The sequence below is a fragment of the Monodelphis domestica genome, chromosome 1 (assembly GCF_027887165.1).
Source record: "Monodelphis domestica isolate mMonDom1 chromosome 1, mMonDom1.pri, whole genome shotgun sequence".
In the NCBI taxonomy this organism is placed as follows: domain Eukaryota; kingdom Metazoa; phylum Chordata; class Mammalia; order Didelphimorphia; family Didelphidae; genus Monodelphis; species Monodelphis domestica.
Window position 1 is genome coordinate 668,567,794 of NC_077227.1, and position 27,955 is coordinate 668,595,748.

Below are 27,955 nucleotides of genomic sequence, written 5' to 3' on the forward strand. Positions count from 1 at the left end.
TGGCATTCTAAGACCCAGAAGGGAGGAACAGAGATGCTGTGTCTAGAAGGGAGAAGAATAGATAATTGCAGGAGGAAGAAAACTATGCCCAGTAGTATAAAATCACAAAATCTACATTGGCAGCTCTTCAGACCCAAATGTATGAATTAAATCACCATGTGTGTTATCTGTTCATTTGTGTTTACTACATGTGCACACCTCCCTTAATTTCCTCTCTCATAGGTATTGTAGAAATGTGTATGGTCCAAGAAGTATTATTAAATTTTAATTAAATGGATGACCCCAAGGGGAGGGGGTTCCCTTTACACATTATTATATTTGCTGAAGAATGAGAGGAAAGGGGAAGGGGAAAAGTATTTATTGTTTACTATATGTCAGTCTCTATGCTAGGAACTTTATAAATATGTCATTGTCCTTCACAATGAGCCTGGGATGTAGACGCTATTATTATATTCATTTTACAGTTGGAGCAACTGAGGTAGATAGAGCTTAAGAGACTTTGCCCAGGGTTGCACATCTAGTAAATATCTGAGGCCAGATTTCTCCTCAAGTTTTCTGACTCCAAGTGCAGCACTCTATTCACTGTGTCACTTAGCTACCTTGAAGTTTATGGGGGGAAATATTATGTAGCATATTTACTTTTATTATTAATTTATTATTACATAAAGTGCCTCTGATTGCAAATGTATTCTATGGCTAACTAGTCAAATTAGTCATTGATAGGGGCTAGTGAGTTTCCCATGAAAAGAATTTTGACCCCACAAAGTATCAAGAAAGGGTAAATGCTTTCTTTAGATTCATAGATTCATATATATCTAAATATTTATATATATTTATTTCTTTGTGTGTGTGTCTATATTGTGCTACATGAATAAAATACAAGAGATTATAATATTTAGAAGAATATAGATACAGGTATTTTCACTTTCTCCTCACTTGTAATTTATAATCATAACTTAAAAATGGGCTTCTGGAGGACCCAATTCTTTCCACATGGTCTATTCAAGTTAGAAAAATTCATGTTAACCTTTAACCTATAGACTAAATAAACTGAAAAAAATGCCTTTAATTAAAAATTGGTTGGAAAGTTCAGAGTGAAGGAATTCCTATCTTTCTGCTTGCAAGGGGAAAAGTACTTGCTAAATAAGGCACATGAGTATAAGGGGCAAACAGAGAAACAAAATATACTGGCATAGAAAATTATGAAACGAAAAACCTCTCTTTTCTTTTATCCTCACTGGAGAAGAGCTTTCTATCAAATCCACAGATCATTTGAGCTTGTAGTTCTATTCACACTCAACCTTTCTTTTACTCTGTTCCTTATTTAATAAGGGGAGGGCTTACAAAAGAAAAAACAATCAAACAAAAATTATTTTTCAACCTAAGGTTCCAGTTTATGCTTTCAAGTGCTTGAAGGCAGTTGTCAATCCCTTCACTCCACACTCTATTTCCTGAGCTCATTCAAAGGGACAGCCTATGCCTCAACCCCAGTGTTGATGGGAGTGCATAGAGCCTGGGGAAAGGTGTGGAATACTTTTCTTTCCATTGTTCTGACTTCATTCTTTTCTCCATTTCTCTGAGTTGATTACTCTAAGAATGGAGATATGCTTGAACTGACTTAGGCAGAATAATAGAAAGTCTGAATGGCCATCATTAACTCTGACAAGGCATACAATAAGTACTGCACTTATCAGAAATACATTCTTGTTGAAGTGAAAATTGTGGCTGGAATAAAATCAGTCCTTCTTTCTGAAGTGGGATGTAAGCCTAAAGCCTACTATTTAGTATTTGAGAATTGTACCTACTAATATATGTATGACTATGCATTTATTTTCCATCACTTTCTCTGATTTTTTTTAAACACTCAGTAAGATGATCTTTCTTTGCCTGGGAATATCTGGTTTAGAATCTGAGAGTGTAGCCAATAGGGTCGGTTCTGTGGACTTTGTGTAAATTCCTAATGATAATTGAGGACAGGTAATATTTTGGAAGGATACTAAATTTCTCTTTGGTAAATAATTATGAGGGATAAAGATAACATGGACTCCTCTCAGGAAAATACATCTGGCTGACAGAGATAAGAAAGTCAGGTTTTTGTTTCCCTGATAAAGCAGTACAGAATCTTTACATCTGATTGGTTAAAGAATGAGCTAGGGCTGACATGACTAGTCCATGCTCTGATTGGTTAAGGGCTATAGGGTGAATGTAGATGGATAGAATGGAAACAATCCCTGTCCTCGATGGAAAACTTATTTGAATAATTAGGACATTAGGTGTATGAAGTATGTATTTTGATTGATTATTTCTCAGGACAAGATTATGACTCTCAATTCGTTAGCCAATGGTGAACAAGGGGAGAGCCATTCCTTCTTCAGGGACCAGAAGAAAAGAGAGGGCTCTGAGTCAGAATTTTGCACTTGCCCTTGGCTGTAGCACGTGTAACACTGACCTGTGGGTGCCCATTGTCCTGAGAATAAAATAAAAGACCTTTTGACACACTGACACTGAGTTCAAGATTTCTTTGAATAGGAGACCATTCCTCTCAATCATGAATCAGAAGGGCAATCCCAGTCAAATTCTCTAGCATAGTGAAGGCAAGAGCAGAATTCCAGGGGAAAAATGAGTTTCCTGAGGATAAGAAATGATTTTTTGTTGTTGTTCTTTGTCTATGTATATCCTGTAGTTGACACAGTATCTTGGGCATAATCAGTGCTTATTTTATATTTTATTTTCATTTTGGGGGCTCTTTTATTAAGTTTTATTTTAAAATATTTCACTATGTTTACATGATTCATTTTCTTTCCATCCTCTCTTCCATCCCCCTCCCAGAACCAAAAAGCAATTCCACTGGGTTGTACAAATGTTATCTATCAATTGATACCTATCTCCATATTATTCGTTTTTGCTATAGAGCAATTTTTGAAAGCCTAATCCCCAAATAGCATACCCATTTATACATGTGATAAGTGATGTCATATGTTTTTCTTTTGCATTTCTACTCCCATAGTTCTTTCTCTCAATGTGATCATTCTTTCCCAAAAGTCCTTCAGGATTGTCCTGCCTTGTTTAATTGCTACTAGTAGCAAAGTCCATTACATTGGATTGTTCCACAATGTTTCACTTTCTGTGTACAATGTTCACACAATTCTACTCATTTCACTCTGCATCAGTTCATTGAGGTTCTCCTAGTTCACATGGAATTCCTCTAATTCATTATTCCTTTGAGCACAATAATATTCCATCACCATCAGATACCACAATTTGTTCAGCCATTCCTCAATTATGGGTATTCCTAAATTTTTCAAATTTTTTGCCACCACAAAGAGTGAGGCTATGAATATAGTATTTTCCTTATTATTTCTTTGGGGTATAAATCAATTAGAGGTATTGCTGGATCAAATGTCATGCATTCTTTTAAAGTCCTTTAGGCATACTTCCAAATTGCCTTCCAGAATGGCTGGATTAATTCACAACCCCATCAGCAGTGCATTAGTGTCCCAATTTTCTGCATCCCCCCCAACATTTATTATTTTCCTTTACTGTCATGTTGGCCAATCTGCTAGGTGTGAGGTGGTACCTCAGCATGGTTTTGATGTTTATTTCTCTAATTATGAAAGATTTAGAACACTTTTTCATGTGCTTATTGTTAGTTTTGATTTCTTTATCCGAAAACTGCCTATTCATGTCCCTTGACCATTTGTCAATTGGGCTTGGTTTTTTTGTACAATTAACTTAGTTCCTTATAAATTTGAGAAATTAGACCTTTGCCAGATATTTTCATTATAAAATCCCCCCCCCCCAATTTGTTCTTTCCTTTCTAATTTTGGTTGCATTAATTTTGTCTGTACAGAAACTTTTTTAATTTAATATAATCAAAATTATTCATTTTACATTTTATAGTATTCTCTATCTCCTACTTGGTCTTAAATTCCTTCCTTTCCCATATTTGTGCTTATTTTAAATGCTCACCAAATTGCAATGAATAGGCCACTAGAAGGGAGGAAAAAAGTAAATAGATTTCTTTTTCTCCTCTTCTTTCTTAATAGTAGGACTCAATTTTTAAAGCTACTTTTATAAGTGTTTCTACTTCTATAAAGCACTATGGCATCAGGAAAGAAAAAAAGATCCATGATATAGATTCTGTGTTTTCATAGAACTTTTGTATATTCCTACTGTAAAGTATAAGATCCCACTCCATAAGAAGAATAAATCTCCTGAGGTGATTGCATATACAGGAATTTAAACTATCCAAACTTACAATTATGAAAAATATTATAATTTTTCCTATCTCAATGAAAAAATAAGCTGTGTGAATCTGAATAATGTGATTTATGAAATTCATTATTTTTTCCTAATAGGGACCTACTTATATGATGATCACAATAAATGTGTCTTAAATAACACATAGAAGAGAGCTAAGATGCTATGAAAATCTATATAGAGGAAAAAATTATTTCCTGTGTGTGAGGGGAATCAAGGAAGGGTTCATGGAAGTAACACTCTTAGGCTAGAATCATCTAGTGAACTTGTTTTCCTAATTTAGGGGCTACTAGTCTTATTTGTTTTATCAAGCAACATGATATAGCACCAAAATGTAAAGTATTTCAAAGACTTTCATGTCACACAAATGAAGACACAGCATCTATTTTGCATTGCATATTTAACTTAATTCATTTCTATTATAATTTACCAGATTACTAAAATGAGTTCAGAAATTTCCTTGGTTATTATATAAAAACTAATGTGAGAAAATGATGCATTCTTAGAGTGACAATTACAAAGAAAGCAATAACTCTAAGCACATTTTACAATAAAAAAAAATTCAAGTACAAGAATATGATTCAAACCTATAATAGTTTAGTATGGTATAATAATAGCTTCAGTGAACTTACATTTCTAGTCATGTATAAAATGTTCTCTGAGAAAGTAAAATGAGCTCAGTCATCCTGGAGTAAGGTTAAATAACTCATCAAATTGTTCACTGTGAGCATATACATACTCAGATAAGCTAATTACAAAAGAAATGATGAAAGCCCTCGGATTGTGATGAATTGATACTCCATTTATAATTTTAAAGGTAACTAACTTTTAGTTTTTGCATGATTTCAGGAAAATGCTAATGAATTTTAAATATAAAATCTTGCAAAATGTTGAATTTCAAGACCTGAATAAAAAATCTTTGATGATGTTTTGTCAGTAAAATGTTTTCATTTGCCATTCTCCTTTGGCCTGGACCCTAACCTCAAAATGAAACTCATTGAACATATTATACAGAGAAAAGTCACCAGTTTTTGAAACTGTGCTATGGAAGGAGGAGTCATTCAAATAATAACACTTAGACTTAATTCGTTTGACTTTGGAATATAGAGCTAGAAGCAAAAGGTGGTAGTTGCTTAATACAAAGGAAAAACTAAACAAACAAACAAGAAATCTCATGACCAATTAAAGCTACCCAAAATAGGATAGGTCTTCTTTCTTTGTAAAACTCTCACCTTCTGTTTTAGAATCAATACTTTCAAGGTAGTTTTCAAGGTAGAATTTCAAGGTAGAAGAATGGTAAGGACTAGGCAATTAGGGTTAAGTTATTTGCCCAGCGTCACATAGATAGGCAGTATCTAAGGCTAGATTTGAACCCTGGTTCTCTTGACTCCAGGCCTAATGTTCTATCCACTGTGCTATCTAGCTGCCCATAGAATGGATTTGCAAGGTCTAGGAAAAGAGCTCCCATTATGATTTGATTCTGTTTAATTTGACCTCCCCAAATAAATTATTATTGAGCAGTTATTATGTGTATGGTAGGTGAGCTACATGATCTAGCAGATAAAGTGTCAGGACTAGAGTCAGACTCATCTTCTTGAGTTCAAATATAGCCTCAGACACTAGCTGTGTGGCTCTGGAAAAGTCACTTAACTGTTTGCCTCAGTTTCTTCATATGTAAAAAGAGTTAGAGAAGAAAAATGACATACTACTCCAGTATCTCTCCCTAAAATAAAGAACCAAATGGGATCAAAAAAGAGTTAGGGATTAGCAAAAAAAATGACTGAACAACAGCATGTGCAAAGTATTGTGGTAGATGCTCCAAAGATAAAAATAAAATCCCCAAATGAGGTCATTTCTTCCCTCAAAGAATTTAGATTCTGCTAAAGGGCTACATACATTCTGATGTGTAGGTGCAATCACCACTTTTCAGTAATATCATAGGGGAATTCTTGTATGAATATAGTTTAAAGCTTGTGACTTCCATGGTACTTGTAACTATCAGTTTAAATTATTTAATTTCATTTTTTTCCATAATAGAACATGGCTTCCCAGGGAATGCATGGGCAATAAATTTGATTACCTGAATTAGAAAATATAGATCGTACTTTGAAATAATCTGAGAACTTCATCTTAATCTTCTGGATAATTGCTTTTCCATTCATCGTCACATGATTATATCAATAAAATGTGTGTAAGTAATATATTTGAGAGTACTGGAAAATGCTTCTGGCTAGGAAGCTTTCTTAGCAAATAAAATAAAAAGGAGGAAAGAAACTATTTCAGCCTAAGGAAAAGTTGGTTAAAGTTATGGAGTTAAGTGGGAGAACAACATTAAAGGGAATAACAACAAGAGAATTCTCTTATCATTAGTGTGACAAGGACACATAGTTCATCCAGTTCAAGGACTTGACCTCTTTTTTGTGCTTTGAGTTCCTTTGGATACAGTATAGTCAAAATGCCTTCTCAGAATTTTTTTAATGTATGAGATAAAATAGAGGATTTCCCAAAGAAAACTAATTTTATTGACACACAATTATCAAAAAATTTAAGTTCACAGACCTCAGTTTAAGAATTAAATCCCATTTAAAGCATTTAAAAATGTTCTTCAGTCTTTTTCAATTGTGTCCAAATTTTCATGACCCCATTTGGGATTTTCTTGATAAAGATGCTGGACTGGTTTGACATTTCCTATGTTTTCTTATGTTACTAATGAAGAAATGGAGACTGAGAACTGATGTGCATTATGATGGTTCTATATAGAGAAGGAAAGGAAGCAAGCATTCATTAAGCACCTATTATAGGCTTTTTTCTGAAGATAAATAAGCAAAAAGGTGACACTGATCATGCCCTCAGTGAATGTATATGTATTATGGTTAAAGATGAAATTTACACGCATACATATATTTACTTATTTACATGGAGTTGAAAGAATGGAGCTGGTAAAAGTGAAAATTCCAATTCTTTCAAGTTTTCTTGGAATTTTCATTGAGTGGCTGCAAATTCTCTTTAAGTTTCAAGTTACTTCAGGACCTGCCATCACTGAGGATATTTCTGGCTTCAAGTTTCAAGAGGGATGATGGAGGATAACTCTAACCCTGGGTGCTATACAAACAACCTCTGGGACAACAACAGAAGAGCAGGTAATCTCTAACAGGACCCTAGCTTCAGGGAACTTCCCATGGTGAGAACTAGGAATTCTTTCTGGTTAGGATGAATTACTTCACTCCTAGTGGGAGAGTTCCCTTATTTTGTATATTCTTTGTGTGTATATATTCTGATAGAATTTTTTAAATTTCTGTTTTGCTATTAATTGTTTTTCCTTGATAATTAAAATGTACATTCATTATGGTACTGACATTTGGAGGGAAATGAGTAAATTCTTGGTTATAAAGGTTGAAGTCCTGTTTCTCCCCAATAGTGAACAGTAATCAGAAGCTAGATGGAACTTGAAACCCTCATTTGCTAGATTAATCATAGTGCAGAGTGCAGATATCTACAATTTTTGGCCTGGTACCCCCTTTTTCTGAGGATAACAGAGTAGTAGCCTTTGACTTGTGACTGTTTCCCCTCCTGGAAGTCTCTTTTAGAGAAGGGCAGTGGCAGAAGAAGCTACATATATCTATTCTATCTCTCTTCAAGGCACAAAATGACATATCCATGCTACATGGAGGAGAAGGGAGAGAGATACGCAACACATGTAGGCCTTTTCACACATACGAAAAATATCATTGCCACCTGAGAATGTAATATAAATTAGCAGCACCCCCTCAAGTGCAGCTTGTAAGATAAAGTGAATCTAATGGTATCCCCTTGAATTTAGAAAACCAGAAAGGTCAACAAGTTGTCTATAAATAACTAAAGCCAGCTTTCAACAGTTCTATTCTGAGGGAAGAAAAATAGAAAAAAATGTACCTAACACTCTCTTTTTAAATCTTCAGGCTTAAGGCTGAATTTAGATGGTGACCATTCTGCCAACATTTCCTCCCACACATTTTGTATCTCTTCCCAGAAGGGAATAGTATTTGTGTTGTTTCTGTGACACATTTTATGGTTCTTCTCTGACATAAGCCTTCCCTGCTTGAATACAGTAAAATTCTTTTGAGTAGAAAATAAGTATAACTAAAAAATCCTTAACATGAAAGGGCTGAACTCTTCTCTTAGCTCACTCTTCCCTGAGAAATTCGTTGTGATAAATAAAGTTCTCACTCAAACACGACCCATTTAAATCAAAGTAGTCTCCAGACCTCTGGAGGATGAGGCTATTGCTTCTTCTCCTCCTTTTCATTTTCTTTCTCTACTTCATCTGTATTACTATCCTCTTCTTCATTCTCTTTCTTTAAAGTTCTCTAGTATTTTTTTTCTTCTCCTTTCAGATTTCATGACTTAAGTTGGGCTTCTTTTATAATACCCTACTCCTACCATTAGGTATTGATTAATAGCTAGCATTTATTTAAAATACTTTATAAATATTATTTCATTTGATCCTCATAAGAATGCTGGGAGGGATGTGCTATTTTATCTCATTTTATAGTTGAGAAAACAGGCCTGAGCAAACAAGGTTAAGTGACTTCCTCAGGGTCACACAGCTGGTAAGTATGCAAAGTGCTATTTAAAATGATTGTCGGAGAGGAATGCTGATTCTTGCCCAAAGAATTGCAGCCTAAACCACTTCATCATGAGTCATGAAGTGTTTATTCAAAGATGTTACCGATTGTGGAGCCAGGGATATGGAAAAGCCATATCAGGGATTTCATGTTTCTAGATTTTTATTATGGGTCTTCGGATACTGCCCTCCTCCCATCCTGGGAATTCTCCACTCTTCCTCTGATTATTCCTCCCATAGGCATTCCAGGGGAAAGGGCAGGAAAAGAGTTCAAAGATCCCCAGTGGACCTGGGTGATGTTTACTTCCATATCCTGTTTGTCAGACATTCAAGGTTGTATTGGGTACATGAGTACCCTTCCCCAGCCTTGGAAACTCTTATAAAAATGAAGAAAACCATAGCATCCCTAGTGTTTCCCCCTCTCTTTAGGCTTGGAAGGGAAAAAGCACAAAGTTTCAGGTTATAGTTTAAAATCTGCTAATTAGTAAAACATCATAAGAACCAAAAAACACCATTAAAGACAAAAAGGATTTCAAAGTGCCATTTGCCACTGCCAACCCTCATCAAACTCATATCTTCCTAATTCTAGGTCTAGAGTGCTATCCACTCTACCACCTGCCAAGAGTTCCTCCATATGTGAGCTAGTGTTTGTAAATGAGTAATGCTCTTTTGTAAATGAATCCATCTCTCTCAAACTGTTAGGAAATGACCTAGACAATTATTACTTTGTACCTCTGAATTATATCAAAAGATAGTAATTATTAACATTATCTAACAGTTAACAAAGTGCTTAACACACATTATTTCATTTGATGCTACTGTTGACCCCCAGATGTAAATACTGAATATACTATTACCTCTATTTTAGGCAAGGTGCTTCAGAAAACAGAGGAACTGAGAAATGAACAAACTTTCTTAGTATCCTATAGCTAGTCTACGGTATGATTTTAATTCACATCTCCTTGTTTCAGTCTCATGCCCAACCTACTATTTCAAGATACCCCCTAGGAAAGTGATGGTGAACCTATGGCTTCCATGCAGAGACTTCTCTATGTGCCATTGCCTGCCAGAGTTAGTTACTAGAAAGGCAGAGGGACTTGGGCAGAGCTGCTGCCTTACCCCTCTCTACCACATCTCCCCACCCCTCTGCCCAGAATCCCAAAGAAAGCCCTTATTCCCTCCCCTAGGCAGAGTGCTCAGGCCATTACCCTTCCTTTCTCCCTCCCCTGTTTGGGGTAAGATGGTGGAAGAAGGGGTAGGATGTCATCTGGGGAAGACATAACACACTGTCTGGGAATGGGGATAGAGCATGGCACACAGTCTCTAAAAGGTTTGCCATCACTGCCCTAGGATGTAGTATTTCAATGGTATGCATCTAGAATTTGACTTTTTCTTCTTCTGGTTTCTAATCTCACCTGACTGGATTCAGGTAGAAAAATATTGATTCATATACAAAACACAACTTTAGAGATATTTCCTTACTGTGAACAAGTCACTTAAACCCAAATGCCTCACCCTTACCATTTTTTTGCCTTGTAACCAGTAATTGATATTCATTCTGTGATGAAAAGTAAGGATTAAAAAAGTAAAAGAAATATAAGTCCTATTTACTTCGTAAAAAATGTTCCCTATGTATCCAGAGAATTATAAAATAAACATTGTTATTAGGAAAAATTTATAAATTTCAGATTGTTCTTCTACTTGAAAATGCATTAACAATCAGCAAAACAGGAAATATGGAACTCAATTTCTTTAATTGCCATAACACTCTTTGTATCTAAATATACAATTTGGTAATTAAGCAATTATAGAACAGAATTTCAACCATCTTTTTAATTAAAGAGACATGGTGAATGGTCTTTATGCCTTGAAAAATTCCTGTTTGGAATAATCATTATTTCATAGCATGATCTCACTTACTGATATAAATAATTATATATATATATAATAATTATCTCTCTGTCTAATATATATGTATATATATGTGTATGTATGTATGTATGTATGTATAACAGCTTCTATAGTGCTAAAAGCTTTATAAAACAATCATTTTTTATACCCTGGTTTTCTTCATTCCTCTTGAGAAGAGGGAATATTATTTTTCTCTCCTCATTTGAATATATTTGTCATTTTACATTTTTCATGTTTAATTCATAATCATTACATTTTTTAAATTTACAAAACTCCTTTTGAACATTAAGCCTATTTTTCTCCTATGGCTTATCATATAATTTTCTCTCCTTTGTATATAGCTTTTGCATGTTGTCTCCCTCATTAGATTGTAAGCTCCTTTAGCTTCTAAATTTTTTTAAACATACTTTATATGCACAGAATTTATCAAGGGTAAGGCACATAGTAGGTTTTTAATATATACCTGCTGACCATTTTTAAATCTAGGAATTTAAATTTTTAGTATCCTCTCAATTGTATCACAATTAAAGAGGCAAAAACAGGAATATATTTAATAATTCTTTTTTGACATTTCTAAAAAGAATGTGATTATCTTGCTCTGCATAAATCCACAGACCTTGGATATAAGCTGGCAGAGGCAGGAGGGCAAAGTAGTTAAAATGACAAACTTGAAATTATCAGAACCTAAATCCATATTCTGCTTCCAACATTTACTTACTCTGACTGCAAGTGTTATTGAACTTGTCTGAGTGTTGAACAATCATATTATAGATAGCTATTAAGTTAGAAATTAGTTGTATCTGCAACCCATTTTGCCACACTTTAAAAATCATATACTCTATGTATTCACACATTGTGTGTTTATTTGTGAATGGGGGTAGGGCTGGCATGGAGGTAGAAGGGAAGTTATCTCCCATTTTTACTGATGTAGGTAGGTACCTCATCTGGAAATGTCCTCCACCTATGTAAATTAGTGACTGTTTTACAACTTATGATCTTACAAAATTTCATTTGGCATTGAGCCTTTAAAGATTAGTCATGGGTGACAAACTTAGTTTGTCAGAAGATGGTATGAACTCATGTCATATTAATCCTGAGTTCAGCTATCTATGCATAATACTGTAATGTCTCTTTGGCACACCCACACAAGCAAACATATATAAAGTGCATGAGGTAATAACTGTTGTAAGCTTCATCAATTTTTAGACAAATAAAATTTTAAGAATTTAGTTTCTGAGTAGTATCATAACAATATTAATCTATTGTCTTTCTGCCTTTTAACTGAAGTCCCTTATTGATCAAATTATGACTTGCTTGTTTATTTTTCTCTATTTTTTTATTCATTCTGAGCATATAATATTTTATGGATTAGTAATTTTACTATTTGGAAAGTATCAGTTTGGATTCTAATTTGGTGCCAAAATGTCAAGTTCATTTCTGCTTTGTGTAAATGTTAAAATTAAATCTAAATAATAAAAAATATTATATTTTAAGGGAATTATTAGTAATTATTACAAATAAAGGAATAAAGAGGATACAAAATAAAGACCACGTGCCCATGGCTGATTAGTCATTTCAAAATCCCCACTCACCACTGCCATGCTCACCAACAGGGCCAAAAAGTGGCTGATCCCTTCATGTCCTTGACTAATATCCTCTGCCTACAGGAAGTACTTAATGGCAGGAAATCAATGGACTCCCGGGAAATGTAGTTCTTTTTTAGGGTAACAGATTTTCAATCATACATTCTGTAAAAATAGACTTGAATACAGGACTCCAATCCCCAGAATCCTTTGCTCCACTTCCCCAGAGTGCTTTGTAATAACACTGAATTCTCGCCTATGTGAGAACACAAATGATTATTTAAAGGAGTTCTCCACCTACTGAGGGGTCTTTTGGACTTCCATTTTGGAGCAGACAGGTCTCTTCCATGATGTGAGATTATCTTGTCTAGGCCTCTCTGGCCTAGGCACGTGTTTTCTTATCCTATATTTTCTTTAATCCTTAATCTTTAATAAATCTCATAAAAATATAATACTTCTTGCAGAGAGAAACTAATTTCTACCTGCCTCAGTCTCCCCTAAATTTTAATCTTTACAATCCCCCCCAGATCCACGGGGGGGGGATACTAGTCTCTCCAATGGATCTTATAAACATAACCAACTGTGAAATTACAATAATTTGAGGACAAGAGGAAAAGAGAACAAAGGCAATCATTGCTAGGTTCATTGACAAAAACACAGTTAGGGGGCAGTTCCCTTCCGCTTAAGATTATACATACAAAACAAATGCATTCAATCTCATACAGTTCAAATCACTATATTCCAAAGTTCACTCTGGATCTTCTGGTGCAGCTGGTGATCTCTGGAGTCATTTTCATGGTACCTTCACCAAACAGTTGACTTTTTTTAATTCGGAGAGGTAGTATGTATCTTAACATAAAATTACTATCAAAAGAATTTCAACTTTGCATTTTACAATCAAAATATATTCCCCCCTGAAGAGGGTGTTGAAAAACACAGGAATCACTTAGAGATGCATGTCTGAGTTTTTAAGTAAATGAATCTATTGGCAAGAGAAATCAAAAACATCAAAAAAATCCAAATAAAAGAAAAAATCATTTGTGGATGAAATATGGACTATCAAAGTCTTATGTGTAAAAATTCTAAGTAAAGGAAAAATAAACCTATAACAGGTCCTTGAATTAGGGCCCAATTAAAGTGATTTATGTAATTATGCATTTACCCAATCAGCAGCCAGGACTACAGAAAGTTTTATCACACAATGAAAGACAGAATAGGGACTAAATTATAGGAGCCAGGTAGGAGACAAATTTGAGATACTTGGTAGAATGTGGGAAAAGGAAGACCTGCCTTTGACATGTCAAAACAGCCTATGAATATTAACATGAACTCTCCCCTGATTATGAAGATTAAGACCATAACCCCTGCCTATATTTAAATTTAATCACCAAAAGTATAAACACCCTACTTAAAAGTTGAGTATGGGGGCTTCACTTATCATTTCTCAGCTGCGTCAGTTTAGGTCTTGGTGCAACTTGAGTCATGGCCTCGGTTTGCTTCTTGCTTCGGCACTTAGAGAGTGAGGACGGGGGCCTAGAGCCTTGTTAGTCTCAACTTCCTGTCGGTGGTGAAGCCTTGGGCTGCGGACTGTCTCTTCTTCCCTGCTTCCCCCTTCACCCCCTTCCTCTTCTCCACGGAGACCCAGCTGTCAGAGCCTCTGCCGGAGAGCTTCTTGAAACTCTGCTAGTATATCACTAGCTGCAGAACGTTCCCCTTTGATGTCTTTGTCCTATCTGCACAACGTCTATAGGTTTTCACTGTGGGAATCAGAGTTCTTCATATCTAGAGAAACACTTGGATCACAGTCTTTCATGGCATCCAGAGAACCAGATGTGCCTGCCATTGAGCACGGTGCAGGTGGGCTTCTAGGCGAGATGTCCCTACCAAATTGGAATGCATCATCGGGCATTCAGTTATGATGATGTCCTGGAGGATCCCGCACCGATGACTCCGCCTTCATCAGACATGTGCAGTAAGGTTCTATGGAAAAAGATGGTCATCCCAGATCGGAAGTACCAACAGCTTTCCAAGGTTGAGGATGGTGAAACTAGTTTGTCCTCTCCTTCCGTAACCCCCTCAGCTTCCAGTGACCAAACGAACAAGGTCCCAGTGGTGAAGACCAAAGCTACGCATGTCATCATGAATTCTCTAATTCCAAAACAGACACAAGAGAGCATCCAACGCTTTGAACAGCAAGCAGGGCTGAGAGACGCAGGATATACTCCCCATAAAGGCCTCACCATAGAAGAAGCCAAGTACCATCGTGTGGAGGAGGCTGTCCATAAATTGAAGTTGCAAAATGGAGAAATAACAAAAGATGATAGATTGACTGTTTCAGCCCAGTCCACTCCAAGTAGCACACCCCATTCTTCTCCCAGGCAAAAGCCCAGAGGTTGGTTTGCTCATGGATCTTCTAATTCTTTACCGGGCCTAGACATCAGCAGTATGGACTCTGGAAATGGAGATAGAGACAAACCCTCATCTGAAAAATGGAGCCTTTTTGGACCAAGAACCCTTCAGAAATCCAATTCAGGTGTCAGTATCCGGTCCTACAGAGGTACGCAGAAACCATCACCAGTGGAGCTCATTCGGGCTCAGGCTACTAGAATTGCAGAAGACCCAGCAGCCTTCAAGCCACCTAAGATGGACCTTCCAGGAATGGAAGGAAAGAAACCAGCTCCACAGGTCCATAACCTCAAACCAAGAGACATGAATGTGTTGACTCCCACAGGGTTCTAAAGCTCCCTTTCCATTTGCTTTTCCTGCTGACCCACAGTTATGTAGGGAGGGTATTATAGACAGACTTTTCCGTCTTCCTATCCACTTTGTACTTGACCTAGGAAAGATGTCATCCATTTACAATTCTGCTGATGAAGATAGTATTCCTGAGGAGGTAGTGACTGTTTCTTTAAATATTTGTAGCAAAACTTGATTCTTCGAATACTAGAAGACCTATTTTGTAATGACCCAAAGTTGATCTGAATAACTTCTCACAACAGTCAACCACATCCAACTACCAATCTATAGAACTAGATTGCAAGGGATAAGGGGAATAATTAAAATCTGGTAGACTTGGTTCTACATATTTATCCAAGATAAATATATTTGTTTTGGTGGTTCTTTTCCTTGATAAGTAATATTCCCATTTTCCAGCTTAGATGTTGTATGCTTCTTTAGAGAATCAAAGCAGTGGTTCAGGAGCCTTGTGTCCTGGTCCCTATGGGGGAATGTCTATTGGAAATGGAGACTGCTGCTGTCCTCTGACACTAACATGTCAAAGATCTTTAAAAGGTATCATCAGTCCTTTGATTAAAGGCTTGGAGCAGAAGGAGATCTGGTCTACCTGCCCCTTACAAAAGTGGGCTTTTCTTTTTGGAACCCTCTTACATTCTGATTTGTGACTGAATGGTGAAATCTTTGCTGCTTCTAGTAAAAAAAAAATATGTGATCATTGTTCACTTTGGCAATATGACTAGCAACTGATTCTGTTATTAAGGGAGATTCTGTGCAATGTTTTGTGCTGTTAGAGTTTTAAAAACTTGAAGTGAAGTAAATTCAGTATAGTTTTTCAGTGATCTGAGGTAAATCATCTTGTGACTTTTACCCCCACACTGCCCCTTTACACTCTTTGTATTGGCCTGAATCCTTTCTTGGTAGAAAAGTATGAGCTGATGAGAGGAAATTGAGAATTTAACCCCCCTCCCCATGTGTTTGAAGTAATAATTTTATTACTCTTTTATATCCAAGTGCTCTCATTCCTGGAAGTATGATATCATTATCTCCTACTTCCTGCTTTTTTAGTGTTCCCCAAAATGATGTTTCTGTTGAAAGAAACATAGTCCCTAAGAAGGCTCAGGCCCTTGTATTTCATGTGTATGTAGTACTCTTTATTTATGTGCTGACCTTGATTTGAGAATAAAATCCTCTGGATTGTAGGTTTTTGAAAGGGGGAAAAAGGGTAGTAATAAGGGAAGATGGTGACCCATTACTTCATAATTTTTTTGTGCCAGAGAATAGTGGGGAATTTAGGATGTACATTGGAGCACCTTAAGATTGATCTAGCCCCCCCCTCCTTATTTAAGAAATAACTGGCCCATAGTCTTCAGATTAAATCTTTTATTTTCTGTGGTTCTTTGGCCTATAGCTGCCACTCCTGGGACCTGGATATGGACTGCTACATACATTAAAGGGGGGGTAATCTAAGTATAAAGGATATAAGTACAATAACTTAGCCAAATCTGATGAAGCTCAGCACTAAAGGTGAACAAGGAAAAAACTTTTTTGGCAAGGGGAAGGATGTGAAAGGTACATTTCAACTTAAGAAAATGGTCACCTATAGCCTGGAAAGGTTTGGAAGCTATATAGATAGAACACATCCTGGATCATGGAATTAAAGGAGGCTGGAATCTAGAAGAACTTGATCATTTTATTCCCATCCATTTGTGCTTGTGGAGGATCTGAGTTAAGATCTAAGATTCTTAAACCTTAGTGACTGGTTTTCATGAGAGATATCCTACGTCATGATTATGTAGCTTCAGTTGGTAGACAATTTAATGATGAGGCCCAAACTTGGATGCTTTCACTCTAGGTAGGGCCTGGCAGTTCATATTTTATTGGCATATAGCCTTCAAGAGCTATGCCAATCACAATCCTCTGACTCTAATCTAGAGCTCTCCTCACTCTACTCTGCCTTTTTCTTCTTTTCAGTCTTAGTAATAGTAGTACATATTGTCTAAGAGTGGTAGTAAAGATGAAGCAAAATTTATATACTTTATTTGTATACTTTAGAGTTGCAAAGGACTGCTCTGATCATTTATTCCACTCAATTTACAGGGAACAAAGGCCTCTGGAAAGGAGAATGACTTGTTTAAAGTCGTACAAGGTAGCAAATCTAGGGGGACATTTGAATGGCAGGAGGCAGGGAAGAGGATTTTCATCCCTAAGAAACCGGCTAGCAGGATTAGTGCTAAGAAAGCTTTAGCATAGTAAGGTTCCTTAAAAAAGATTCCTTTCAAATATGAGAAATAATTTATTATAAAATATAATTTGTATATTAAAGTCACATTTGGGGGGTATCTATCATGAATTCACTATAAAATGAATTTTCTATAAAGGTTCATGAGTTATTAACATTAAAAAAATAAAAGTTGAGAATGGGGATCTGCCCATTTTTAGATCTAATCATCAAAAATATAAACATTCCACTTAATCAGTAAGTGGGAGGTCTGTGACCCACATGTGCAATAGTGAATGATGAATCAGAATTAAGCTAATTGCCCCTGGGCAGTCTTAAGGTAAAGCTTCAACTGTGATTGGTAGACTTAAAATTAAGGGAAGACACAGGAAGTGATGCAAAAGAAGTGTCTTTAAAAGGAAAGGTCACTTCCTGTGAGGGGCAGTTCTTGGTTCTTGGAAGTGGAGACTAGAGATAATTCTTCATTGTTTGAAGTGGAGACTGGATCTTAGACCCTGTTCCTGGCGAGGCTGTTCTAAAATCTCCTCCTTTGAACTAACACATGGTGAGTGAAAAGCTGACTCTTAACTGCTGAATTTTCTGGAAAAAAAAAAAACAAAAAACTAACGTCAAGAGAGACTTACCTTATCCTCTCTCTGATTTTCTTATTTCACTCTTTATACTTGAAAATAAATTATAAATAAATCTCTTTGGAATAAATTAAATTCCTTGAGATCACACTCGTAAATAATCCAGTCCAACCCTTTTAAAATTAACCCCTTTTCCACCTTACATTTTAATTGGCTGACCAAGATGGTTGTGACGAAATACCCTCAGTCTTTCTACTTTTCTTAAAATTTCCTTTACTTTTGTCACTATCCCTAAGTCAGTTTTTAATAGCTTATTTTGAGGCTAAACTAATTAACTGTGGAGGTAAGTTCAATTTTTTCCCCTTTTCCCCTTAAAAATAAATATAGCACAGCTGTTTTGTTTTGTTTTGTTTTGTTTTTAATTTTAACAGCTAGACCCTGATGCCTCACCTGGGAAAATTGTTCCCAACCCTGCCCATTCTGTAGTGACATTACTGGCTCTGGCATATTGATGCTAGAGATGCCCACTCTGATGCCAGGGCACACCAATTTATCTGTTGATATGATGTTACTCTGTGACACCAATGTTTCATCATTGAGGTGCTGCAGGATGGAGTTATTTTACTTCACACAATCATCTATGGAGAAAGTTGATATACAAATTATATCCACATATTCTATGCAGGTGTACATGGTAGCTATGCAATGAGATCTGCCAAGGAGGTGCTTGGGGGACAACAAAACCAAATAATATGCTCATTTTAATTTAAATCTGGGGAACTCTAAACTTCAGAATCCTCCTCCAGATCAGGAGCAGCTCATTACAGTTCCTAACTGCTATGCTAAATCAATGTTTTCACTGAGGAGCAGAGTAGAGTGGCACCATACTTAACTAACAAGTCACTAAGACACCAACTCTCAGTCAACCTAGTCAATCTTCTGGGTGATTTCTCTCATTCTCTCCTCCCAATCTGTTCCTTTGCTCAAATGGACTTATTCCTCAACACCATTATAGCATCTATCACTTTCATAGTCAGTTACTCAGTCACTTTCAGTCAAAAAGCCTTTATTAATGATCTACTATGTGCCATGTACTGTGCTAAATGTGAGAGAGACTAAGGTAAGAAATATAGTTTATAATCAAAAGGTTTCATTCTTTTTTTTAATCCTTACCTTCCACTTTAGAAACAATACTACTAATTGGTTCTAAGGGAGAAGAGCAGTAAGGGTTAGGCAGTTGCAATTAAGGGACTTGCCCAGGGTCACACATCAGGTAAATGTCTGGGATCAGATTTAAACCCAGGACCTCCCTCTTTTGGTCAGGCTCTCAATCACTGAGCTAGCTAGTTGCCCCCCAGGAGTTCCCATTCTAATAAAGAAGACAGCATGCAAACAATACAAATTAGGTCTATGCAGAATAAATTGGATGTAATAAAAAGAGGAAAGACCTACAATTAAGGGGCAACCAGAAAATTTTTCTAGAAGGTGAGATTTTATGTGAGACTTGAAAAAGTGAGGGAAGTTAAAAGAGTGACAAGAAGAGCATGTAGACACTTTAAAAGAAAAACACCAATAGTTAATGAAAACTGTACAACTTAAATCATATTGGCTGTCCTCTTAAGAGGGGGGAAAGCATGGATTGCAAAACATGAGAAAATGATTACTAAAATTATATTGACATGTCATTGGGGAAATGTCTTATAATTTTAAGAAAATGCATGCATTTGTGACAGCGAGGTGGCTGATTCAAATCTGGCCTCAGATACTTACTAGCTATGTTATCCTGGACAAGTCACTTAACCCCAATTGCCTAGGACTTATCACTCTCCTGCTTTGACACTCATACTTAGTATAAATACTGACACACAAAGTAAGGGTTTTTAAAAATGCATGTAGTCAAGAAATGGAGGGCTTTATGTTATTAATACCAAGGATGCCACTGCCAATGGATCACAGAGGATATGGAAGCAACTAAAGGATAAGAAAACTAGAAAAGTAAGAGGGCTAGTCTATCTTTGAATGCCAAAGACGTGATTTATTTTATAATTCATGCTGAGATAACAGGAAACCACTGGAGTTTATTAAATTCACAGGTGGAAACTGATTTGCAAACCTGAATTTAGGGAGGAGAAATTTAAATGAAAAGTAAAGAAGGAACTGGAGTTCAGAGAGAGCCATGACAGGGAAATCAGCAATCAGATTTTTGTAACTGATTAAGGAATAATGTAATGAAAGCTTCTACCAGGGTAATGGGTCAGAGGAGAGAAAAGTGCATGTATGATAAATATTATAAAAGTAAACTAAATAGGATTTCATCACAGATTAGATATGGGTGGGGGGCCATTTGAGGTGTTAAAAGATGACACCCAGATTATGAGCCTGGATGCCTAGGAGGATGGTGTCATTTTTCACAATAACAAGGAAGTTAAAAAGAAGGAATAATTTTGAGGGAAGGATAGCAAATTCAATTTTGGATATGTTGAGTTTCAAATGTCTATGAGACATTCAATTTAAGATGTTCAATAGTCCACTGAATATCTAAGTCTGGAGGGCGGGAAATAGGTTTGCATTGCATAATTAAATCAGAATATTTTCAGTATAGAAATTATAATTGAATCCATGGAATGGATAAGATCTCCACCTAAAATATAATAAAAAGAAAAGAGAACAATCTCTAGGTCAAACCCATGAGGAGTCTTCATGCTTAGCAGATGTGATCTGAATGGAGATCTTTCAGTAATTAACTATATTATTTTGTCTCAGAATAGTACACCTGTTTTGGTGTCTGTTTCAGTAAATCAGTCAGTGAACATTTATATATGTTATTATACTTACCACTTACCATTTGTCAGGTACAGTTTGTTCTAAGTGCTGGGGAAAGACACGAATTAAACAAGAAGGAAAACATTCTCAAAAGCTCATTGCCAAATAGAGAAGACCACATGAAAACTATGGTAGGTAAACAAAAATAAATTTAAAACAATCTTTCCAGTTTACTATAGCCTTTTATATTCAAAACTCAACAACACTCTCTTAGAACTCAGAGTCAGTTTGACTCAGGATACACATGTTAAATTCAGAATCTTAACCAAGTGTCTTAGGATAGACTTCAAGTTGTTTATGAACTTAGATAGTACATAAACAGAAGAAAACGATGGGGAATGTGCAAACCCATCCTTGGAAACTAAAAATATTTCATATATACCAACTGCTTAGCAAAGCACCACCTGGTGGCTAGAATTTTTCATGAAAAGTTCACAATCTTTTAATACATGAGAGATGACAAATCTCCATATTACATATATAGAAAATAAAATATCCTATAAAACTCACCCAAAAAACTTTATTGGAAAAAGACCTTTAGCTAAGACTGAAATGCTACCCATCATCATATGAAAAATGACATCATTCATACAAGTTATTCGCAAAAGTTTAAGAACATTTTGAAAATCATCACCATTTAAATACTTCTAATCTCCTTTAGTTACAATAAATTAAACGTTTTCAAAAATATAAGTTTTGAAATAAAAAAATGATTTAGGAACTGGCTGAGGTGCATATTATTCTAACAATCATTTTTGCTTCTGGAATTGTAGTGAAGATATTTCAGTAAATCTACAGAAGATGAGTTTATATTTTGATACCTTTATTCAATTTTTAAAACCTATCCTCACTTGAAATAGCCCATATAGTATTAAATAAAAATGTAAAAACAGTCATGCTAAATGTTGCAGAAAAGGTTCTAATCTACCCTGTGAGAGCAAATGACTTACCAGGATAGCTCTATGCTGATGAAATGAAAGGTCCATGCAATTCACTGAATACAATTCAACAAGACTGATAAAAAATGCTACTCACATGTATCAAAGGAATGAAAAATCCAAGAGGCAGAAACAAATATGCATTGTTGAAAGTGATTTATATATATATATATATATATATATATATATGTATGTATGGAGATTTGTCTTGTTTCATTATGCTTTTTTGTTCTGAGGCTTAGTTTTCCTTTTTTTTTTAATAGGGAAGTAGTAAGGGAAAGATTTAAAATTATTTCTTGATCACTGAAAAATATATAAAAATAAGTAAACGAACAAATAATTAAAAGAATAAATGAAATCACTGTCCATTATCCTCTTTCGTACCCAAAAATAGCACAAAAGGAACTTATCTGAGGATCATTTCTATATGAAATACGAGAATGAAATAAACGTAAATACTCTGCTTTAAATTGTGCAAAGGGTTTTACATATATTATCTCATTTGCTCATCAGAATGGCTCTTTGAGGTAAATACTGCAGTTATTATTACTCTCATTTTACAGATTAAAAAAAACCAATTACTTCATGACATGTTTTGACTTGTTTAGAATCATATATCTTAAGGGTCTAAAACATGAATTCAGTCCTCCCTATCTGACTCTGTCCAATCCTCTATATCCTCTTTGTCCTATACTTGAAAATGGGATGGGGGGAAAAATGTGAAAAGAAATTCTAGCAAGTCCTTAAAATATAAAAAGTCCCTGTAAAGGTTTAATACTGAAAACATACATTGGCCTAATGCATTTTGAAATTGAATGATATTTACTATTGCTATTATTACTTTACCAATTATTGGAAGTAGTCATTTATATTTTAAGAAGGGGCTAGCTGGCCATATGACATTGGTTCTTTAAAGAAATCTAAAATAACATTTGCTAATCTCTAACTGTTAATTACAAGGTGATGGTCTCATAAGAAAATATGTGGAATTAAGATAGATAAGTAGATAGATAGATAGATTTTTTTTTGTTAAATTTAGAAAGTGAAGTTGGTTCCAGAGTACTTTGGCAACCATTTCTTCCATGATATCCACACCTTGACAATGATACAACAATATCACTTCTCAACTTGACTGGCACCTCCAAGAACTGGGCTCAGAAATTGGAATAAAAAATGCTTACAAGTCTCATTTCACAGTTTACTCAAGGGAAGAAGTACATCTTGTTCTAATTCTGTTCCTAAAATAAGCCTCCAAACCATCAGAGAGAAATCTTCAAAGGTCATGCTTGAAGTAAGCACCTGCCTTTTTTTTTGTGCTTTGCTGATATTTCACAGTATCAAACAACTCATAAATTACAACACCAGCCCCATTCCCGGGAACTGGGCTCATTGTCATGATTGATATTTTATTTTCTGTCTTTTTGTAACTTTCTGCCACAATGAGATAGCTAGAAATCTGAACTCAAAATACTGATTTAATACTTAGAAATTTAACCAGATGGATCATAAAAATTTCAAGAGCTGAAATTAATAAAAAGAAGGCAAAATAAATTATCAATTGTACTTAACTGTATAAAGATTCCCTCTTTCCTTACAATTTGTTTGTCAAATAGGTCAGCATTTATATTTCCTATAAAACAGATGCCTGTTGTATAGTCAAAACTGCTACTGAGACATTTAGACGACATCTAATAACTACAGAAGTCTTTCTTATTACTGGCTAGTGACTCATCTATGCATACTGTCTTATTGAATAGTGTCCTAGGTTCCATTTAGCTCTCATGTTGTTTCATTAAACTCTTTTTTATGTTGCCAGCATGGTTAAACAAATAAAAGGGACCTATTGCCTATTGAATTCAACTTAATAAATGCTTACATTCTAGATTAAAATTACAGGTAAGAGCATTTATTTTTTTAAAAAAGTTTGTCTCATAAGATCATCTAAATGTTTCTCAGGATCATGCAGAAAATGTACATTTACCCTAGGAAGCCACTAACCTGTTGTTAGGACATTATTATAGCAATTTTCTAAATGGCACCTAAGTTGACTGAATGAGCTCACTCAATGAACTTATTTCCAAAAAATAATTCTTACCAATTATAACTCACACACTGGAAAGATCAGACCAACTACAAAACATTAAATAATGTAAATTCCTCACAAAAATCACTGTATGAATCTTGACAATGCTCTCTGTTAATTGTGGGAGTCTTATAGATTAGAACTATAAATTTCCAATTCATGTCTCTAGAGCTAGTTTTAATTTCCATTGGGTACAGTGTTTGCCTCTAATAAAACAAAACAAACAAATAAACAAACATATAAAACAATTTTGTAGTTCCCTATTACCATAAGGGCAAAACATAACCTTTATAGTGTGGCATTCAAGATCCATTCATATTCAGTCTGCCATACCTTTTCAGATTAATTCATTTTAGACCTTTAGTTTACTTTATGTTCCAAACAAATTGAACTACTAGGTCTTCCCTGACTTTGCCTTGCCTTTGACTACCTCATCTAGAATACTTCCCATGCCTGGAAAATTCCACTTCATCCTCAGCTATACCTGTGATAATTCTTCTCTTAATGATGGAGTCACAGGAGTAGAATGCGGTGGGATTGGGTAGGAAATCACTTTACTTCTGAATCTCCCTGATTTCTAAAGTTGAAATATATCTTTCCTCTTCCAGTTTTCATAGAGCATTTGGATTTCTCTTTTGTACTTTTCACTTCATATATTACTTGGTATTACATTCAATGGTATACAGTTCAATTTTCTCTAAAATACTGTTAGCTCCTTGAAGGTAGGAATTTCTTTTCATCTTTGTGTCCTGAGTGCCTAGTACCTTGCACCTAGTAGGCATTTAAAATGTTTGTGTAATTAAATTATAGATGTATATGCACCTAATATTTTCTCTTTCAGAGGAATTAAAAATTTATATGATCCAAAATTATTATGGTAAAGTATTTTTAACGGATTTTCCAAAGGTATTTTAAGGTTTGAAGGTTTTGGATACTCCAACGTAGCTCTTATATACAAATTGGATCCTACAATATTTTGTATTTTTTCTAAATCGCCTTTCACATTCCTATATTTTATTAAATTGTTTCAAGCTTTCAATTCAAAATACAATCTGATTTTCTCTTATGGTTCTTTATTACTGTCACTCCTCAGTGGGCATGATCTCAATCCTAGGGACCAAAAGGCAGCTGGAGTGAATAACAATATGATTAAAATGGTTCCAGTCAATTTATATACAACCATACATACACACATACATACACACACATACACATATATAATGTATAGTATATAGTATCCTTATATAGATCAATTCCCAGTCTTTTCCAGAAGGCATTAGTTGTCAGAAGAATTACATGTTAGAAGAGAAGTTAACAAGACTGCAGATTTAGCTCCTCATCAAATTAGAACATATAGATTGTCCTATGAAGCTCACTTGCATATAAATTTCTTGGAGAGTTTCTTGTAATCTTTTTTTTAACCTTTTTCCTACTTACATTCTACAAAGAGATTTGATGAAATGCCTTGCAATAGCTTTTTTCTTTTGACTTCTTCATTGATCCTCTCCCTTGGTTGAAGCATCAGTTTCTGGAAAAAGACAATAGAGATTGCTGTGTGTGTGTGTGTGAGAGAGAGAGAGAGACAGACAGACAGAGACAGAGAGACAGAGATACAGAAAGACAGAGAGAGAGAGAGACTGAGAGAGACAGAGAGAGAGAGCACTTGAGGGGGATGTCTATTTGTTTCTATGAGATTTTAGCAAAGGTAGAAATCTTTCTTTTAACACATTTCTGTACCCTTAATGAGATATACACAAAAATAATTACTAAAGAATACTATACTTATAAGGAGTTAAATTTCAATGTATCAGTAATCATCAGAACATTCAAAAGCATATTAAAGCTTACTGTATCCTTTAAATGACCACATAACTATAAGGAAATGGAATCATCTTAATCCCTTATATTTAGGATTTAAGTAGTACTCAGTAACTTCTAAGGAATGACTTAAGGAATACAGACAATTTCAAAGTTCTTGAAAAGTGAAAAACTACAAGAGTCAGAATTTAAAACTGTGAGTCAAGGACATCATAGTAGCAGTATCCTTATAACTTTCCTAATAATAAATTAAGGAAAGAGGTTTAAATTTTAAAAATCTTTTAAAAGAGTTCCTTCAAACAATGTTGAATTTTAAAAATAAAATGGGTTTTGATTTTTTTGTTTTCAAATATTCATATTTTTAAATGTTCAACTTTTGAAATCTCTACTAAAATCATTCACTGGTTTCTCATTTCTTTTCTGTATTAAAAATAATAAAACTATGACGACAATCTTGATGTTACAATGAAGAACCATCTCTAAAAAGAAGCTTAAGTCTAACTTTTCTCATATTGTATAGTAGATAGAATACTGGAAAAGGATTCATGAAGACCTTTGTTGAAATCTTGCTTCTAACATGTTTATGTCTGTGTGCTTTTTAGTACATATTTTTGAACTTCAGTTTTCCTATCTATAAAATGTAAAAAAAAATGTGTAGTGCTTTCTTCATTAGATGTTTGTGAGATTCAAATAAAAAATTAAAGTAATTAAACCTTAAATTGTGTGAAGATTAAATTAACTCTCCCATGCCCATTTTTATATTTAATCACCAAAAGTGTATACATCCCCAGTCACACTTGAGTGGGGAGGTCTGTGACCCATGTGTGCAATACTGGTTGACAAATCACAATTGACTGACTGCTCCCTGGGCAGTCCCAAGCAAAGCATTAGCTGTAATTGGTACATGTCAAATGGAAGAAAGTCACAGGAAGTGATGAAAAGGGATGATCTTTAAAAATGCCAAGAACTTCCTGAGAGCTCTCTCTTCTGTCTTAGACTTGACCTTGGAGGATCTCAGACTATTTCCCTTTGGACTGACATGTGGTGAGTGAAAGAGCTGACTCCTTTCATGGATTTTCTGAAGAGACCAACCTCAGGAGAGACCTATCCTCTTGAGAGAGGCTTCCTGCATCCCCAGGTCCTCTGCTCAAGGATGAGGCCCCTCTGGCTAAGGACTAACTAGCCCTGCCTGTGTTGAGCCCAGAAGCTGGAGCAAAATACTTAGTATGTAGGCTAGATATCTTACCCTATCCTCTCTCTGAATTTCTTACTTTCACTCTTCTATATTTTATAAATAAATTGTTAAAATATATCTCTTTGGAATTAAGTTCCTGGCAACCCTATTATTAAATAATCCAGTCCAACCTTTTATAAAAAAAAAAAACCCTCACATTTCTACCCTTTACATGAAAGTTAGTTAATATTATGGTACTACACAGATATCCTAACCTCTAAAGTGGAATACTTGACTAAATTAGCCAATCAACAAACATTCATTAAGCATTTACTATGTGCAAGGTGATGTTCAAAGTCCTTGGGAGAAAAAAAAATTAAAAAGCAATTGTTTCCAAGGACATTAGAGTTTTATGAGGTAAATATGCCTTTTAATGATTACTACAGGTAACTAGACATCAAAGAAGGAAAACAGCCTTTTGAAGGGCTCAGCAAACTGTCACACCAGAGGCATTGGTTTTCCCTAAACAATCCTGACACTTATGATGTCCATAGGTCACTTAGCTCTCATTTTTGGCTCCAAGAAGCTGTTAATCAAGTTAAGGGTATCAAACCCTTCAGTGAGTTAGGAAGGTGTTCACCCCAGGCTAGTGGAGACTACTAGAGGCATATAAAGATTTACCCCAGCAGAAGGAGCCAGTGATAATCATTTGTTCTAATGGCCACAAAAGCAGCAAGATTGGGTAATATGGAATGCATAGAGCTTGGACAGATGTTGAGGAAGTCAAGGTCATCCACTGTATCCTGCTCTATCTTTCAGTCTCCGACTTTGGTCTTCCCACTGAACCTTGATGGCTCTGGAAGAGAGAGTAATGCTAAGGATTTTATGGAACTCTGCCTCACAAATTCAAACCATGCCTGAGTCAAAAGACATCGCCCAGTGACATAATTTTGGTTCTCTTTTAGTACAAAGAATGACAACCAAACAATCAACCACAGATTACTGAGGGGAATTGTGAAAGTCTACTCTCTGAAGACCTTTATGAGTACTTTCTTAATCATTTTGAAGAACAGATTTCTGTTGTGTGTACGATATGTCCAAAACCATTTGTTTTTGATAGTCAATGTAGGGGAGAGTTCTGCTACAGGTACAGATTGAATGTTTCTCTGAAGAGCCTTCACCCTGGATATTTATTCCATTTTACAAGTTCTCACATTT

At 35.3% G+C, this 27,955-nt stretch overlaps 1 long non-coding RNA gene and 1 pseudogene across 1 annotated transcript in view; one reads left to right on the forward strand and one right to left on the reverse strand.

The window, feature by feature from the left end:
• Positions 1 to 27,596, reverse strand: part of LOC130458628 (uncharacterized) — an 80,807-nt gene extending 53,211 nt beyond the window's left edge. Inside the window, exons 1-2 of the long non-coding RNA XR_008918078.1 lie at positions 27,419 to 27,596; positions 25,183 to 25,273 (exon numbers count right to left, since the gene is read on the reverse strand). This is a non-coding gene — a long non-coding RNA (uncharacterized LOC130458628). The remainder of the gene's footprint in view (positions 1 to 25,182; positions 25,274 to 27,418) is intronic.
• LOC100010045 (putative monooxygenase p33MONOX) lies at positions 14,102 to 15,520 on the forward strand (annotated as a pseudogene).
• Positions 27,597 to 27,955: the final 359 nt, after the last annotated feature.